Source organism: Hetaerina americana, unplaced genomic scaffold, assembly GCF_022747635.1.
Source record: "Hetaerina americana unplaced genomic scaffold, ioHetAmer1.1.p SCAF_10, whole genome shotgun sequence".
NCBI lineage: Eukaryota > Metazoa > Arthropoda > Insecta > Odonata > Calopterygidae > Hetaerina > Hetaerina americana.
Window position 1 is genome coordinate 62,461,321 of NW_027286070.1, and position 16,733 is coordinate 62,478,053.

Sequence of the window (16,733 nt, forward strand, 5' to 3'; positions counted from 1 at the left end):
CACATTCGAATTATAACTTTAAAATTAAAATAATAAAACACCTGAAAGTGAGAAATATTTTCATAGTTCAAAGTGCCTTGACAACTTGGTGTGAGCTATTTTTGGTGCTCTGCTTCCACTAATAGATTGAAAAGTTCATATTTTATGAAAGGCGTTGAACCTCCTATATGTGCAGGACTAGTCTCCTTCAGATTTTGACAGAAATTGGTTCGATCTAATATATGTGTAAAATGTTTCCATTAACACGTTATAATTGTATATCATTTAATAAGGGAGATAGATTCCAGTACAGATAGATACAAATACTCATTCTTTCCCCGATTAATCAGAAATCATAATGGCAGGAAACCAAAGTCAGTTTAGAAATATTAAAAACATTTAATTTACAAGTCGTAGCAAAATTAAATATTGCAAAAATATCACATATATTTGTAGGTGCACGTGTATGTTAGTTGGCAGGTTGTGTTTTTGCATGTGTGTGGGGTGTAAGTGTACTTGCATGAATGTTTACCATGTTTTGTTTGTGGACAGTATAAATTTGCGGCTTTTGCATGCGGTTTTTTTCTTTCTTAATAACGCGTGGTGTCCTAACACCCCCCGCCACACGCCCTTGCGGGGTATTGAGTAGATATAGATGTAGACTATTATCAATTTAGTTTCCTTGATGTTTCATGAAATGATTCCTTTTAATTAAAATTTTATTATCGTTTTCCTGAAAAAGAAGCAAACTTCTTTAACTGTGTGATCGTCCACCCACTTACTATCTAGGACACCATTATACGAGGGTCATCCGGAAAGTAGTACCCGTTCGTGAAATAAAGACACAAAAGTAAATATTAACAAACATAAAAAATTTTATTTGAAAGAGGATACTTTAAACTACTTCTCAACATAATCTCCAAGCAAATTAAGGCATTTGTCATAACGTGTGACAAGTTTCTGTATTCCTGCTGCATAGTCCTTCGCCGCCAGCTCATTGAGATACGCGAGGGACCCATCTTGCACAAATTTTTGCATAATGCAGATGGTGTTTAACAATTTCATGAACAATTGTTCGAGAAACATTGGGAAAATGCTCACAGATGTCATCAATTGTGACGCGCCGATCGTTCCTCACGAATTCGTCAACTGAGCTCACCAGTTGGTCTGTAATGACAGACGGTCTCTCCGAACGCTCATCGTCGTGTGTGTTCCCCCTCCCCATGTTGAAGTTGCGACACCACCGCCGAACAGACGACTCGTCCATTACATTGTCTCCATACACCTCCTTTAATTGGCGATGAATATCACATGGGCGAACGTTTCTTGCATTGAGGAATTTAATCACTGCCCTCACTTCACAACTGGCGGCGTTCTCAATTTTTTTAAACATTGTAAACAATCACAGAAACAACACAGGCAATGCTAGCGTCACGCAACTTGGCTCAGAGAAGGCAGACAAGCCACTGAAGCTATCTGACCTCGTCCAGCGGCTACTCGCGTCGTCAGCACTTCATGCGGCACGAACGGGTACTACTTTCCGGATGACCCTCGTAGTATGCCACTGTAAATATTTGTCTTTTTTGCATATGTCCAACTGTAAATCCTATTATAAATTATAAATCGTGAGAGCATGGGATCAAAGGTTAAGGATATCAGTTTTTATTTTTCAAGTGAGGATAAACGTGTACATTGATCTCTATCAGAGTGTACTCTATTTGCTATTAATTTATACATCTTATTCATATTCATTTTATTAATTAATAAAATATCCTATTTTAAATGAGTTGATAGCCTAGAGTCATCATTTAACCGTACTATATGAATGATTTTTTATCTTTTGGAATCAAGAAAAAAGTAACCCAATATAAAAAGTTACTCATGCAAATATTTAGATTGTAAAGTGCAAACTTTATTGAACTTAATTTAGAGGCAGTTGGTCATTTTATGGAAATATAGTTAAAGTAGTTCCAGCTGAAGTTTTTGACTGCATTTCATTTTGTTATTCATTCATTTTGGTTAAAAAATCAATTCCCGTTATAATTTTTTTATATTTATTTCAATCTTCTTCGAATTCTTAAATGATGTTTCTACCTATTCCGTCATGGATGCCTTTTTAATTATACATCCTATGAAATTTCTATTCGAAGTTCTTAATAGCATGCATTATCGAATCATTTAGTTTTTAACAATATAACAAAAATATTTCAAATAATTAAAGGATATCTTACCAACAAATAATACGCAAATACGACTTTTTAATTGAGGATCAGCGCTTGTAAAATTGAGAGATAATCTTGTTAAACTAAACACTGAGCACTTACGTTTAACAGAAAAAAAATTAAGCTTAAAATTACAAATTTAAATTATTTACAAACATTTTTAGTCTACTTATACCGTGCTTATAAGCTGTGTTTGTATATTTTACCGTACCTTGCATAATCCTGCGCAAGCCATCCACACCTGCCGGTTGTGTAACACTGGTACATCTTTGCCAAAAGCGGAAATTCGTGAGTGGATTTATTGAAAGTAGAAAGCAATTACGGTAGGTAACTTCAAGTGCTTACCTGAAAATTGTTCCGGAGATAGCTCATACATCTTTTTATCGTTAAAGACCAAGTTGAAAGAGAAAGGTGCTTAATACCGCATGATCCGATTTTTACGAAAAAGACGTGCTCAGCATCATGATTGAGATGTGAGTTTTCCCGATGGCCTACAGAGGATTTTTAATTAAGGTAATTAAGTTTTTTATGCCTCAATTGAAGACTGATGAAAAAGATAACCGTGTAGCATTTAGTGAGAGCTGCTTAGTTTACGGTCGTTTAATCAGCGTACTTGAAACGGACCACAGTTTACATTCGCGTTATTTCATGATTGCATGTTTACTCTTTTAACGGCGATGAGTCAGAATCTTCACGTTTTTAAGTAATTGGTGGTAATCAGTCAAATGAGCAGTTTTGATTTCCGAAGATTACATGCCTTGGAAGATTTCTAGGCAACTAACTTAAGAGATTAAATTTGTTATATTATCCAAGTAGTTTTCAACGGTTCTCTTTGAGCATGTAGCATGTTTCACGATCTGATGAGGAAAATGTTTTTTTAATTACTTTCTTTCGAAACTAGTAAACACTGCAGATTTACTGACTCTTTTTATTATGTTTTGATGGAATTGACACTCATTTAAACACTAATTCAATATATTCACGGAGAAGAATTTCGAAAATTGATTTATGACTGATCCCACAGATAATTTCAGTTTAACAGTAATGAAGTGCACTCTCAAATAATGAGAATTTTAGACAAAAATAAATATAGTGTTTTAGAAAATTTGTTGAATACATTAATATTTCTTTACACTGTAATCAATCATGTCTCCCACCATGTCCCCCATATCTTCTTAAATTTTTCTCATAAAGATATATATTTTCAGTGTGGATTAATTTTTTTCAGTTCACAAATGATTCAGTTCAAATGAGTTCAGTTCCGCACCTACTAAATGATTTAATACCTTGATAATTCATAACATAGTGTATCTTTCCTTAATACAAACGCTCAATCTTGACGTGAAAATCTTGATTGAAAGAATAACCTTATCAACCCACTTCGTGCTCACGCTTCTTAATAACTTCAAAAAAATCAACATTTAATAACATCTATCTCAAGCTTAAAAGAAGTAATAATTAGCGCGTGCCTACATGTAATATCGTTTCATTCTACCCTCAGTGTGAAAATATTTTTTAAATGAATCCGCCGTCCATCTCATAGATACAGCAAGACTGATCGAAATGAGCCGAGGGTACACAGGCTCTATGGGATATGCACCTCATCCCTTTCCCTCGCTTGTTGTCTATCTAGGAATCAGACCACGTGATCGGAGGTCAAAAGGGCGGGCAGTAGGATGAGTTGCAGGGTAGGAAGAGCGCGTCAGTGGGAGGGTGAGAAAGATAGGGGAGTGGCAGTATGGGACGGGCCGAAGAATAGGACAGGAAGGGTAAAGCAGGAGAGAGGGAAGGATAGGCGGAGACGAAGTGAAGGATAGAGGCGCTCGCTAGAGCCCTGGGAACGACAAAAGGGGTGGAATGAGGGAAGTACGGAGGGAAGGGCGAGGAGAGTGATCGAGGCGGGTGGGGTGAGGGTTTTTGTGCGATGGTGACGAGGGGTAGGAGGAGGGAAGGAAGGGATTTGGTTTTGCGAAGGGCTGGCTTGTGGATTGTTGAGGCCCAATGGATGGGTAACGGGCATCGAAGGATGACTATCCCCGGTGGGCGAACGGGTAAAGATGCGAAGTCGATAGCGTAGCATAGCGGGAGATGGAAAGGGGTGGGGTGGGGGTTGGGGAGGTGGGAAGGGAGTGGGGAGGTCGGGGAAGCGGGTGAGAATGTATTGACTACCGCTTGGGTGCTCTCGGCGAGGGGGTGTGGGTGGTGGAGTCGGAGGCGAATGAGGATGAGACGGGATCCGAGCTTAAGGGGTTGTATGGGGGGACGATGAGGGGAGGAAGGGTCTGGTTCAAGGGGCGAACGGGCGTGGAGTTGGATGGGGAGCGGCGTCGCGGGTGAGTTGGGAGGGAGTGGGTGTGGGAGGGGTTTTCGGGGAGAGGGATGGGTGGTTTGGGAATGGATGTCTGTAACTAATGTCGTGACGCTGGCGGAGGACACTGGACGGGTCGCATGGGAAGGAAGCGGGGAGGCGGGTGGAGGTGGGCTGATGGGGGGTGGGCTCGGAAACGGGAGCGAACGGGGTTGTTTCGGGGCATGGAACAACAACCGCTCCTTTCTCCGCGAAAATTTGGGGGATTATTTCCATTGTCTCGCCAGAAAAATGAAATTGCTAGAGCGACGGTCGAATGAGGACGTCCAGAATTATTTCCGTGTCACTTCGGGCTTATGGTATTCAGGTAAATTATTAATGGCCAATCATTAACCATTAATAATGTTATTTTGAATGCTTAATTATTTATCGTATTAATTATTTAAAGCTAGCGTTGCGATTTCACGAATTTGCACAGGTTATTGTTGTAGATATATTTACTATTGAAAAAAGTTGGTGTAAAAAATAATTATTTTTAGCCGTTTTGTTCGTGGAAGATCATTGCCCTTCAATTTAAATTTTGGTTGTATTTCGCGAAATGTATGTGAATCTCATCATCAGTACATTGCTCCAAAGTTAGGTTTTAGTATTTTTCTCCTCACCTCAGACACTGGCTTAGCTTAAACTGGTAATCATAGATGTAAAAATCCATTATATTGGGGGAAAATGAATGTAAAATTTGAAACTATCTGCATCTACGATAAATCTACGCAATACTCGCCAAGGCAAGCTGCCGCAAGTCTTGTGTTTTAGGATACCGTACCTATAGTAGAATGCAACCACATGCATAACAAGCGAAGGAATGCCAATTCACAACCACACAGCTGAATAGATTTATGAAAAACTCATTTTAACTGACACGAATACCATGAGAGGGTTTGGAAAAGTTTAAGGGATGCGAATATTTACAATAGTGATCAGTTATTTGTTTCTATTAGGGTAAATAATTCACGAGCCTGATCTGCGGCTAAAATAACTGATGGAACATCGAAGTTAATGCGAAGAAATAATTTGAAGAAGTATCTAAAGGATGTCGACAATAAATGACGCCACCACTGCTTTCATCTCACAAAACTCATATTTGTCACGGTATGTCACTCCGCTGCAACGCCTTTATTTCCTTTAGGTAGAATTGCTCGGTCTAGAAAATACTTATCTTCAATGAAAATCAAAAAGACATTGTCTTCTTCAACGGTTAGTATGTATTTTTGCCCCACTATCAACACATTACACATAATGTAAAGAGTAGTGAGTTTGTTGCTGTGGTTAATATAGCGAATGACTTTAAAAATAAAAAAGGACCTAAAATGGAATATTCTCGGGATTTTTAATACCATCTTGAAAAATGAAAGATGAAATATTCAGCGGTGGAGAAACTAATTCGTCAAAAATTAACCACCATAATGGAGGAAACTTGCACGTAAGATGGGTATGCCACGTTGGTGAAAAGCAGAGCATCTGTTGTGAGTGTGTTCCAGGAAAAATATTTTTGTATGAATATTACACAAAATTTTCACAAGCATTGAAAAGTCTCTCATCAGGTGGGCGTTGGCCTTTTTTTCGAGAGCAGCCTCTCCTCCTTTTTCTGAAGAATAGTGTTAAAGGCAGGGCCATTTTAACGGAGTTCTTCGGATAAAAACTGTATCGCTAGCCTCTGATTAAGTTTTGTCCTAAGCTGTTCCCGGTCGGATATTTTCAATCTCCTCCGGAGCCACTCGGCTTTTTATCTCGAGCGATGTTTTTACACCTCCGGTGGCAGGGTTCGTGGCGACACACGTAGATGTAGATCGGCTGGTCGAGGTGGGGTGAGGTGAAGGAAGGGGGAGGGACGGGAGCCGGGGATGGATGTTTAGGAGGCGTGGGCTAAGAGGAACTGCTGCCCGTCCCTCCGCTTTGGGTCATCTCTCCGTGCGGCTCCGGGAGTCTTTTAATGAGTGCTCCTCCTCTCCGATATCTCCTCCTCCTCCCTCTTTCCACCTCCTCCTCTTCCCTTCGGGTGACGGTCCGGTGAGGTGCAGGGGAGGGTTCGGGGCCAGAGAGGGTGCCGATGGACAAGGTAACTCATTAAGGTTGAATGAGCATTCGGACATGGCTCTTCACACACATGCAAGCTGTTCCCCAGGCTGTCGTTGCTCTCGTGGGAAATGGAAGGGTGCTGGACCCAAACTCACTCCTAAGATCGAGAGAAAATTTCGTTTTGAATGGTTTGCCATTATATGAGGAGTAATGGTTAAATATTGAGGATTTCCGAGCCCCAGACTTGGGCGTGTTGAGTGATTAACTTTTACAAAAATCATGTGTCTATCACGGGAAAATGTATAGATTTAGAAAATGGAAGTGAAGTTAATCTAATTGTTAAATGAGAGCTTATCGAACTTATCGAAAAATTCGGATTCGATTTTGGTGACTAATATTAAGCTGAAAATATGAGTTCAAATATTTAGTGGGGGCTTAGTATTGAGGGTATCTGGTGAAATGGATAACCGAACATAGACCAATCATCATTTTTATTTCTTTCTCGGTCATATTTCTTTGCGCCTGATTCCAATCTGGTGAAAGTTTCCCCATATTTTCTTTTTCTTTGCTATTATTTGGAATCAACCTTATATTAAATGCAATATCGTTTGGTCTGGATTATATTTGATAAATTAACATTGACAATATGAAAATTGGCAAGACGCAATATCAAAAAGTCATGACTTCCAGCTTTATTATGTTGAGTATTGTTATTCTATATTCTATGATAGAATTGTTGCATTGAAATGCACATTAGCGGATGACTCCGTTGAAAGTTACTGTTGCGGCATCTCCCGCAGTTTCTTTGGAATTCTATGAAAGAATGTCATTGATAAGTATATACACCAGTGTCCTTGGTGTTACGCTTGAATTTTAATGTATTTGCATAATGATTAGCTGCAGGATAATAGTTCATGTAATCCTGAGTGATTCTTATCACATATTATCTCCACAAAATAATTAACTTAGCTTTTAATTTATTTTCGGTTATGAAAAACGACATATTCAATCCTAGTAGTGATGAAAATTTAGCAGTACTTAAGGGAATAGTTTCATGGTATTGCTTCTAAATGGCTTTATTAATGGACAACACTTAATTTATTCATCTGCATTTTCTACTAGCCAGAAGGAATTTTAAACTGAGAAAATGCAGTGATAATTATGTGAGAAACTTAGAATTATTAAACAGCACTATATTTTAATTTACTTTTACAGTAATATTTTGGGTGAAACTCGTGTCATACAAATCATAAATTCATTAACTTAGGTGAAGCACACTTACTTGTAGATAAGAGGTAAAATACATATCTAACTGCTACTTATCTTTCACCCCGATTGAATGCTTTCAATGCCCTCATATTGTGTCTGCGCACTGCTCTTTGACGTTAAGTTACCTAATCGTTTGCGTAATGTTATACCTTTTTTAAAAATTTACATTTACAAATAAGATACGGTTAATTTTTGATTTTTTAAGTAACGTCTATTTTATAACTATAATAACGTCATTCACTCGATATTTATTAATTCTTTCTCTTTCATTTTTGTAACTCATCCTCTATTTTTTTCAGTTGTATTTTCCTCAGGATCCAAATATTTTTCTAGTTGTGTTACTAAACGACAATGGCCGCAAAATAAGCAAGACTCCAATTGCAGAAAAGTGAGTGACATTTTAAATTACTTAGAATGAGTTTTTCTTCCGAACAAACCAAGTCCTACTTCTCGAGGCTTTATGTTTTAATTGTCCGGTATTCCTCGGATTGGTTCATGAAGGAGTCGCTCTCCTCACGTGCCCCGTTCTCTTTTAAACAATGCTTCTTGTCTTCTCACTACTCCCTCTGCCCCTTCTCTCTCCTCTCATTATCCTTTCGTCACCGAAGGTCTGTGTCGGCGGAGGGCGCGCGGGAGGGGTGGAGGGGTGGGGTCGGGGTGGGGGAGCCGCTCGTGTCTGAGGGGGAGGGGGGGCAGGAGGAGGGATCGAGCGTGTTTGTACGTAAGCACATAAGTGTTAACCCTCGTTTCCCTTCGGAACCGGTTGTTCCTCCGTGCACCGTAGGACAGCGAAGGGGAGCAGTGAGAGACAGCCGGGGGGGAGGCAGGGGAAGAGGCGAAGCAACATGCGGAGCGGGAGACGGCGCGACAAGGCTGTAGGTGAGGGCGATGCGAGGAGTTGGCGCGGAGCAAGGGGGTCGGTGGAGGTCGGCGATGCCAGCGGGGCGGGAGGGTGTTTGTTACGGAGGCCCTGGGGTGGGTGACGGCGACACGGAGGAGGAGGAGAGGGGGAGGGTGAAGTTCCTCCCGTGCTCTTGGCCTCTGGTTCGAATCCTCGCTCAGTCTGCATCGGTCTGATTGGATTAATATTCCATGTCACGCCCTAAAAAACCGATTCTTTTAGTTTTTCCGGCGAATGACCGATTAGTCTTGTATTCGTTAATGCTGAGACGTCTGCGGAGTCTGAAAGCGCATGCCATTAGAAAATTTAACTGTTATAAATTGATATTCGCTGGATCCGTAAAATAAAAGCAATGTGAAACTTAGCTGAAATTACGCGTCCGTACTCTATACGGTTTAAGATTTTTTTCGTGCTGTATTTAGTGTAAATTTAAATGACACTGAAGTAGTTTTATATTCACATTGTTCTTTTGTAATGGCTTCTTATGGATCATTCTTTACTACAAATAATATTCTGAGAATTTTCGTAAGCAAGCTTTCCATTATGATATTTCTCGAAATTCCTCCACCTCATGGTTAATATTTTTTCAAATACTTCAATTTGTCATAAAACGTTATCGGTTATTACAATGAAAATTAAAACGAAATTATTTTTATCAATTTACTTATTGCGACGACATAAAAGTCACGTTCATAATCGAGAATGCATGTCTTAAGTAACTGTTATAAAACTATCAAAGTTCAGGTAAATATTCATGACAACGTTTGTGCTTAAAGTTGCCTGGTATAGTTCATTTTAAGAACGCCGTATGATGCGATGAAGATTCAATGAGTCCATGCGATTTTATGTTTACGGGGATAAGAAAATTTTTACGGACACTATGAGAATCGCGCTCTTTTTTTCAAGGCTTGGGTTTTATCGTATACAGTATCGTATATATCGTGTATTTTGTTAATTACTAGGCCTTCTATTTTACGCAACCATTTCCGAAATCGTTGCTTCGAAAGTCTCCTAATCCGATCCGTACGTTTTTACATCTTCGAGAAACTCCCATAATTAAGATAACAGATCTTTGGATGGCTCTGTTCCATAATTACTTTGTTTTTTTATATATGCCACGCGAATTTGTTATTAAGAGCCTTTCAGTTGTTTTCTCTTCTTTCCGTTCCCTATGCACTATCGCTGTCACGGGCCGTGTGGAATCATCACTCATAAAGCTGAGCGGAATGTACTTTTAGTTCTCCTTTTCCTGTATTGAAATATTTGAGTTTTATTTAAAGAAGCTGAGTTCCGTTAAAACCGTTGTCATCAGAATTGCAGCGATAGTTTTGTATTGAATTCGCACGAATTTTTCTGTCATTTTTGTGGTGAGGACAAAGCTCGAAAGAATATTGTCGTGTACATAACAATCTTTCTTAAAGATCTGATACGTCTCATTTATTTATAATGCGGTGTCTAAATCTAGCTAATTAAATTTTTAATTTTGGCGGCAGATTTAATAATACAATACCTGTCGTTAAGAATCAGCTCGAAACTCAAACATCATCGGGACGAGCGTGGGAAATAAGCCATTCGCGGAAACACGGATCTCCGCTGGCACATATTTTGGGTGCCATTATATCAGCGCATAGAGTCAACTCGTTAAGTGAGTTAGAGATAGAGGGGAAGGCTATCGTTAAATGGAATTGTGAAGGAATGATAGGGGCGAAGGAATTGGAAAATGAAAAAAAAATCGAACTTGGCTTGTAGATAGAATTGTGGGCGGTGGTTTGAGGGAAGAAAAACTCTATAATTGAGAGGCGTAAGGGAATGTCCGAGGGACGGATCCCGAGGAAATGGTTCGAAGGATTTACTTTGAAGATGAGGTTAAGGAGGGTCGAAGAGGCGGTGTGTCTTTTTTTTTCCTCGGGTTGGTGGCTCGGAGGCGGGGGTTGGGACGGGGGGGAGGGAAGGGTCTTGGGAGACGTACAAACGTGCATTTTGGATGATGATAGTTATAGCCGAGGCGCATTCATTTAAAAGGCCCACTTTTGTTTTCTAGGCGATAAAATGATTACGATATTTTGGTGGCGGCCGGACCCCCCTTCCCTCCGCCCGCCTCCCGCACGACCTCCACCTCACATTATGGGCGTCCCTTCATCGCTTTCTCTGCCCTTTTGCCTCTCAACTTGTTCATTCCCTTCTGCCTCCCCTCATCTTATCCTTCTGTTGGCCATTTAAGGCTATTCCACGCATGGAAAGTGCTGTAGCGTATTTATTTGCTCACATTAAGAAGTTTCTACAGTGGCTTATAGAAATATATAGAAACGCATTTTCAAGTTTAGGCAACGCATAGGTGGTGGTCATGTGTTGATCGTCCTTGAGCCTTGACCTTTCATTTGTTCCACAAGAATGGATAATAATACAAAATATTTTTTAATTGAATTATTTTATTCCTAATGTTTATGCCTGGCTATGCTGTAATTCATATGCCAGATCAATTTTAGCTATCCTACTTTGAATATATAGATTTAAGCTACGGATTGATTTGCTCAATGGTTTCATTATCCCTAACAAGGTTCAAGAAGCTTAAAAGGTTAGGCATATATATATATATATATATATACATATATATATATATATATATATATATATATATATATATATATATATATATATATATATATATATATATACATATATATATGTATAAAAATATATGCATATATATATACATATATATATGTATATGCATATGTATAAAAAATGCATGTGTATATATATATATATACATATATATATTTAATACATATATATACATATATATATATACATATATATATATATATATATATATATATATACACATATATACATATATATACATATATATATATATATATATATATATATATATATATATATACACATATATATATATTTAATGTATATGAAGATAGCACTAGTTGAAAATACAAAAAAAACAGTGAGTTTCTTTTCTTTTTTGTGCACATCTGAGTTTTTGTCTTTGTCCACGAGTACTACCTTCATATGCATTATTATTCACATCCTTGAAACTTTCACATAAGTTATGTATACTTTAAAGCTGTCTTAAAAGTTCCATCCTCTGCATCTTTATCTATTGAAGATCATATTATCAGAAGCGGGTATACAGCTCTACAGAGTGAAAGATAGTCTTTAGTCTTTTATATGTTACAACGCGACACGTTAAACTATAAAATAAATTCCTCGGAAAAGTACAAAACATGAAATATGGATCTAAATATTTCCACGAAGTGAATCCTGAAACCAAAGGGTATATTAAAATAAGGAGATACCTTGCATAAGTAATATACTTTGTTCATGTAAAATTAGAGTTGTGATGAAATAAAGTAAAAAGCCATTTTATTATTTCTCTCGTGTAATGATTACGTGTGTGGCTTTAAAAACAATAATTAAAATTTAGTTTCAGCCGAGTTTTAGTTGAATTTAGGTGAGTCGTCATCTTGTTGGTTTATTCTGTGTTAGTATTTTTTATTTTTATAATTACTATATTTTATATTACAATAAAATTTCCTAAAATATTTTCATCGAAGTCATTTAAAATCGAGCTCCGTCAGCCGTTACGAAATATTTTATTTTTGATCGATCAGCAGAATAATTCCTGTTTTCATTCCATAATTTCTCCTATTCACATTATTGTGTTATGTTAATCTGCAATTTGGAATATATATTAATCTTAAATCTTAAATAAAAAGTTCTTATAAGATTAAAGGTTAAAAGATTTATTCAAGGCGTAATGGGCCTGGATAAGGAGATAGAAAATACTTATAAATATTTGTTTCGAGTTAACTAAGCTCCAGTTTACATTTGATCAGGAGACTTCTGAAAACACTTGTTCGGTGTTTAGGCACTGAAGAATTGTTCATTCCTTTTTCATACACTGAAGAGAAAAATAATTGACCATAAGGTTTTTTCATAAATATATTTTATATTTTTGTCATTTCTTATCGTTTCGGTTATTCATTCTTTATTTATATTGATTTTCATTTTATTTCACATACATTATTGCCCACCTCAGTTGCGGCAACTGGGGTGGGCAGTAATGAACACTGGGGAACTAAACCAGGAATGTTCTTCCACATTAATATTCTTTCATTATCTGAACACATTTTGACGAGATATTCACTTTATTCAATAAAATTTGAGTAAAACATTTTTCCATCATCTTGGGTTGTTCTTCCGGGTGGCAGGTTCACTAATTGTTGATCTCCTTGGCTATCTCTTCTGAGCCAGTCTCTTTCTTGGTTTCTGCATCTTCAAATCTTTCCAACCTCAACTATATCCAGTATCTATGACAATATATAAAACGAAATACCACTCATAATATGACATTGTAGAATGTTTGTATCTGTTCAATAATGTTTGATGGACTCATATCGTAGGATAAGTTATGCACCATCACAAATGATATTTTTGAAACACTTCAGTATATGAATGAGATTTTTGCGTCTGCCTCACATAAAGTTCCTTCCAATTGAATGTTGTGTCGTTGCTTGCGAGATCCGCGTGACATGTCTATCTATACATTCATTTTTCTCCTTCTTCAAATAGATTTGCCGTTGTGACCACGTAAGTATAGTATATTAAATTAAAATATTCAAAAATATATATTATTATTATAACATATTTTAATATTTGAATCTACTCATGTAGCAAATAATGCTATTACTTATGTTTCCGTAACCTTTCCTGAGGATAAAATTATATTACGGTGTTGTTTTGTCTTCATCACGTTAATTCGAGCTTGAAATAAATAGTCACCTTTGCGTTGGGGCTTAGGGACCCACATGATTGTAGCTTTGGCGTTACTCATGACTTCATGAGTGGATTCGTGAATGTCGCCCACTTATTTTAAAATTAACTTTGCTTCCAGGATCAAATGCGGATTCATATTTGCTTTACATTTAATATTAATTTTAATATAGCCGCACAAAAAAGACTTTGTACTTTTTAGTATGGATATTAAATACTTCTACGTAGTAAAGCTTGAAACAGTAGAATATAATTTTAATGTAATTTTCTTGCTTCTGATACCCCAGATGCAATATTGCTTAGACTTGTAATGAGAGAGAAATGTGATATCAAGAGTAGCCCATATTTTAGTAATGTAAGCATTTATGTCGGAACGGAAACCGTGGAGGCTAAAGAAAGCCAGTGGTGTATTTCTTATATGCTTTAAGTTCTACGTACAATTTGTATGCTATTATATCTAAAGAATTTGAATTATGGAGGGAGGTTACTCAAAGACTTTCATAACTTCCATTCTAACTTTTCTCGCTTTTTGTTCTTTAACAACAATTAAGAATATTCCAAGTAAGGAGAGACTTTGAGCACTAACTGTGTTTTAGATCAGGTTAGAACCCTCAATTTGGAGAATTCCGTCTGTGAATATTATTATGAAATGTTTTTCGAGTTTCTTTGCTTTTCGAGAAAATTCAATGACTTTATTTGATAGTTTAACATTATCGTTTTTTGATTTTCGGAAATGTTCGTGTATGCTCTCCTTTGGATGATAGAATGAATACATGCATCATTGTGCATGATCATATTGTACTGAAAAACGTCGGAAGTCACTCGGAGAGTACCTAGTTTTTTATCACCAAGAAAAAAATTCATAAATAAATTATTAATGCTATTGTAAGCGTAATTGAATGCCATTAAATGATCAGAAAGGTAAAAATACGAATTCATCAATCTCAAATTGTTTCGTCAATAATATTATCGGTCAATTGTAAATAAGAGATAATTCGTCATTTTTAACACGGTTTTATGATAGATTGTCCACCGCGGTTCAACGTACGTTGAATTCAAGACAAATTGTCTTGAATTTTCAAGACAATTTGCCTTGAAAATTCTGTACGTGAGCTAGAACCCCAGTTGGCTAATTGTGATTTAATAGGGAGGGAAATTAAAAAGTGTCGGTTATTTATTACTTTAGAATCCCATAAGTCAGTCCAGTTACCATGAGCCATTAAATCAATCAAGTCTGATTGTTTAGTTTGCACCTAGATCTATTATTTCGGGTTCGAATCACGCTAATAAGTGGATTTCTCTTTTCAATTACGACACGGTGCCCGTTGCTTATTTTTATTGAGTGCCTAAAATAATGGGTTTCAAAAAGGTTATCTTCACTGTATCTCACACATTCCCCACTCTCGCAGTAACTTTCCTCATACTTGTATGCACCTAAATACCACGTATATGTATCTAAATGTTTATAAAAAAACTTGAAATATGATAAAAAGTCACCTTTTCGTAGATTTGAAAGAATCTAATGCATAATACTGGTTACTAATACCTTTGTGTCCTGCTCTAAAGGAGCATGAAATATGATAGCCATAGAAAATCAGAATGTGTGCAAATTAACGTTCTCGCATTCTCGTGCGAGGGGAGGACGAGTGCTTGATTCTGTCAATGACGGCTATCTATCCCTCTCGTCGCATTTCGGTGGATTCGAAAAGCTGATGAACTCAGGGGATCACACTGCGAATGACATGTATACGGGGTTGGTTCAATAAGTACCCGTGACAACAAAGGGCGTTCCTTAGGGAAGTTTATGTTATCATCGTGTACTGCCATCTCTCAAACGACGGCGAAATAAATTTCAGACTGATTTAAAGGTTAGTTTGGATTTGGCAGCCATTCGAGTAAGACGTGTTTCGTGATTTTCGCTAGGATGGAAAAAGAGCAGCATCGTTCGGTAATTCGCTTTTTGTTTTTGGATGGGAAGAAATGCGAGGAGATAAAAGCAATGTTGGATGCTGTTTATGGGGACACTTCGCCATCTATGACCACAGTTATATATTGGTTAAATGAATTTAAATGTGGGCGAACATCTGTTTTTGATCAGGAGCGACCAGGACGCCCGGAACACGTGGTTACCGAGGAAATCATTCAAAAAGTCCACGCCATGATTCTCGCTGATCGACGAACGAAAGTGCGCGAAGTAACAGAGGTTGTGGGTGTGTCAACCGGAACGGCAATTAATATTATACATGATAAGTTGGCGATGAAAAAATTGTCGGCCCGATGGATGCCGCGATTGCTCACGATGGACAACAAGCTGATCCGGCTATCAACTTCATGAACTGCATGAATTACGTTATGAATTGCTGCCGCACGCCCCGTGTTCACCCGATCTGGCTCCCTGCGACTTTTTCTTATTACCTAACACAAAGAAATGGCTCGCGGGATAAAAATTTAGCTCAAACGAGGAAGTTATCGCCGAGACAGAGGCGTATTTTGGAGATTTCGGCAAATCCTATTTTTTGGAGGGGAGATTTTCTTCATTTCTAACACGGGTACTAATTGAACTGCCCTCGTATTTCCACTCTTGTTTCCTATTTACCATTCGCCAAACCTGATCGCCTCCTCCAAAGGTGAGGTTTGAAAATCCGCAAACAAGCGAAAGATTCTCTACGCATTCCACGTTCTCAGCCTCCCTCCACACTTACACTCCTCCGCCTGCCATACCCCTCCATTCACTCACTCACTCCCGCCCTTCTCTCCCCTCCCCTTCCTTCTTCCCATCTCTCTCTCTCGTCTCTTTATCCGACCTCCGAATGTTCAGCTCAACCATTTGGGGATGATGTTCTTTCCCTAACCTGTCATTATGGAGGTGGAGAGGATAACTTACCCTCCCACCCCCGAGTCCCGTCCAACTCCCCTCCCTCCCTCCCCCCCCTCAATCCCTCCCCTCCCTGCCTCCCTCCCCATCCGCATCGAACACATCCCATCAAAACTCTTCGACGTCTCCCAAACCCTCCTCGCCTCTCACGTATCTTTCTTTCTTTCTTCTTCTTCTTCGCTCCGTTTCTCTCCCCCGCGTCCTCTTCCACGCCTTCGATCCACCACGAGGATGCTTTTGGTTCGCCGTGTGGGAAGCTCGGGACGGAATGAGAACGTCGCACCCCCGATGCATTATTCGCCGTGCTTA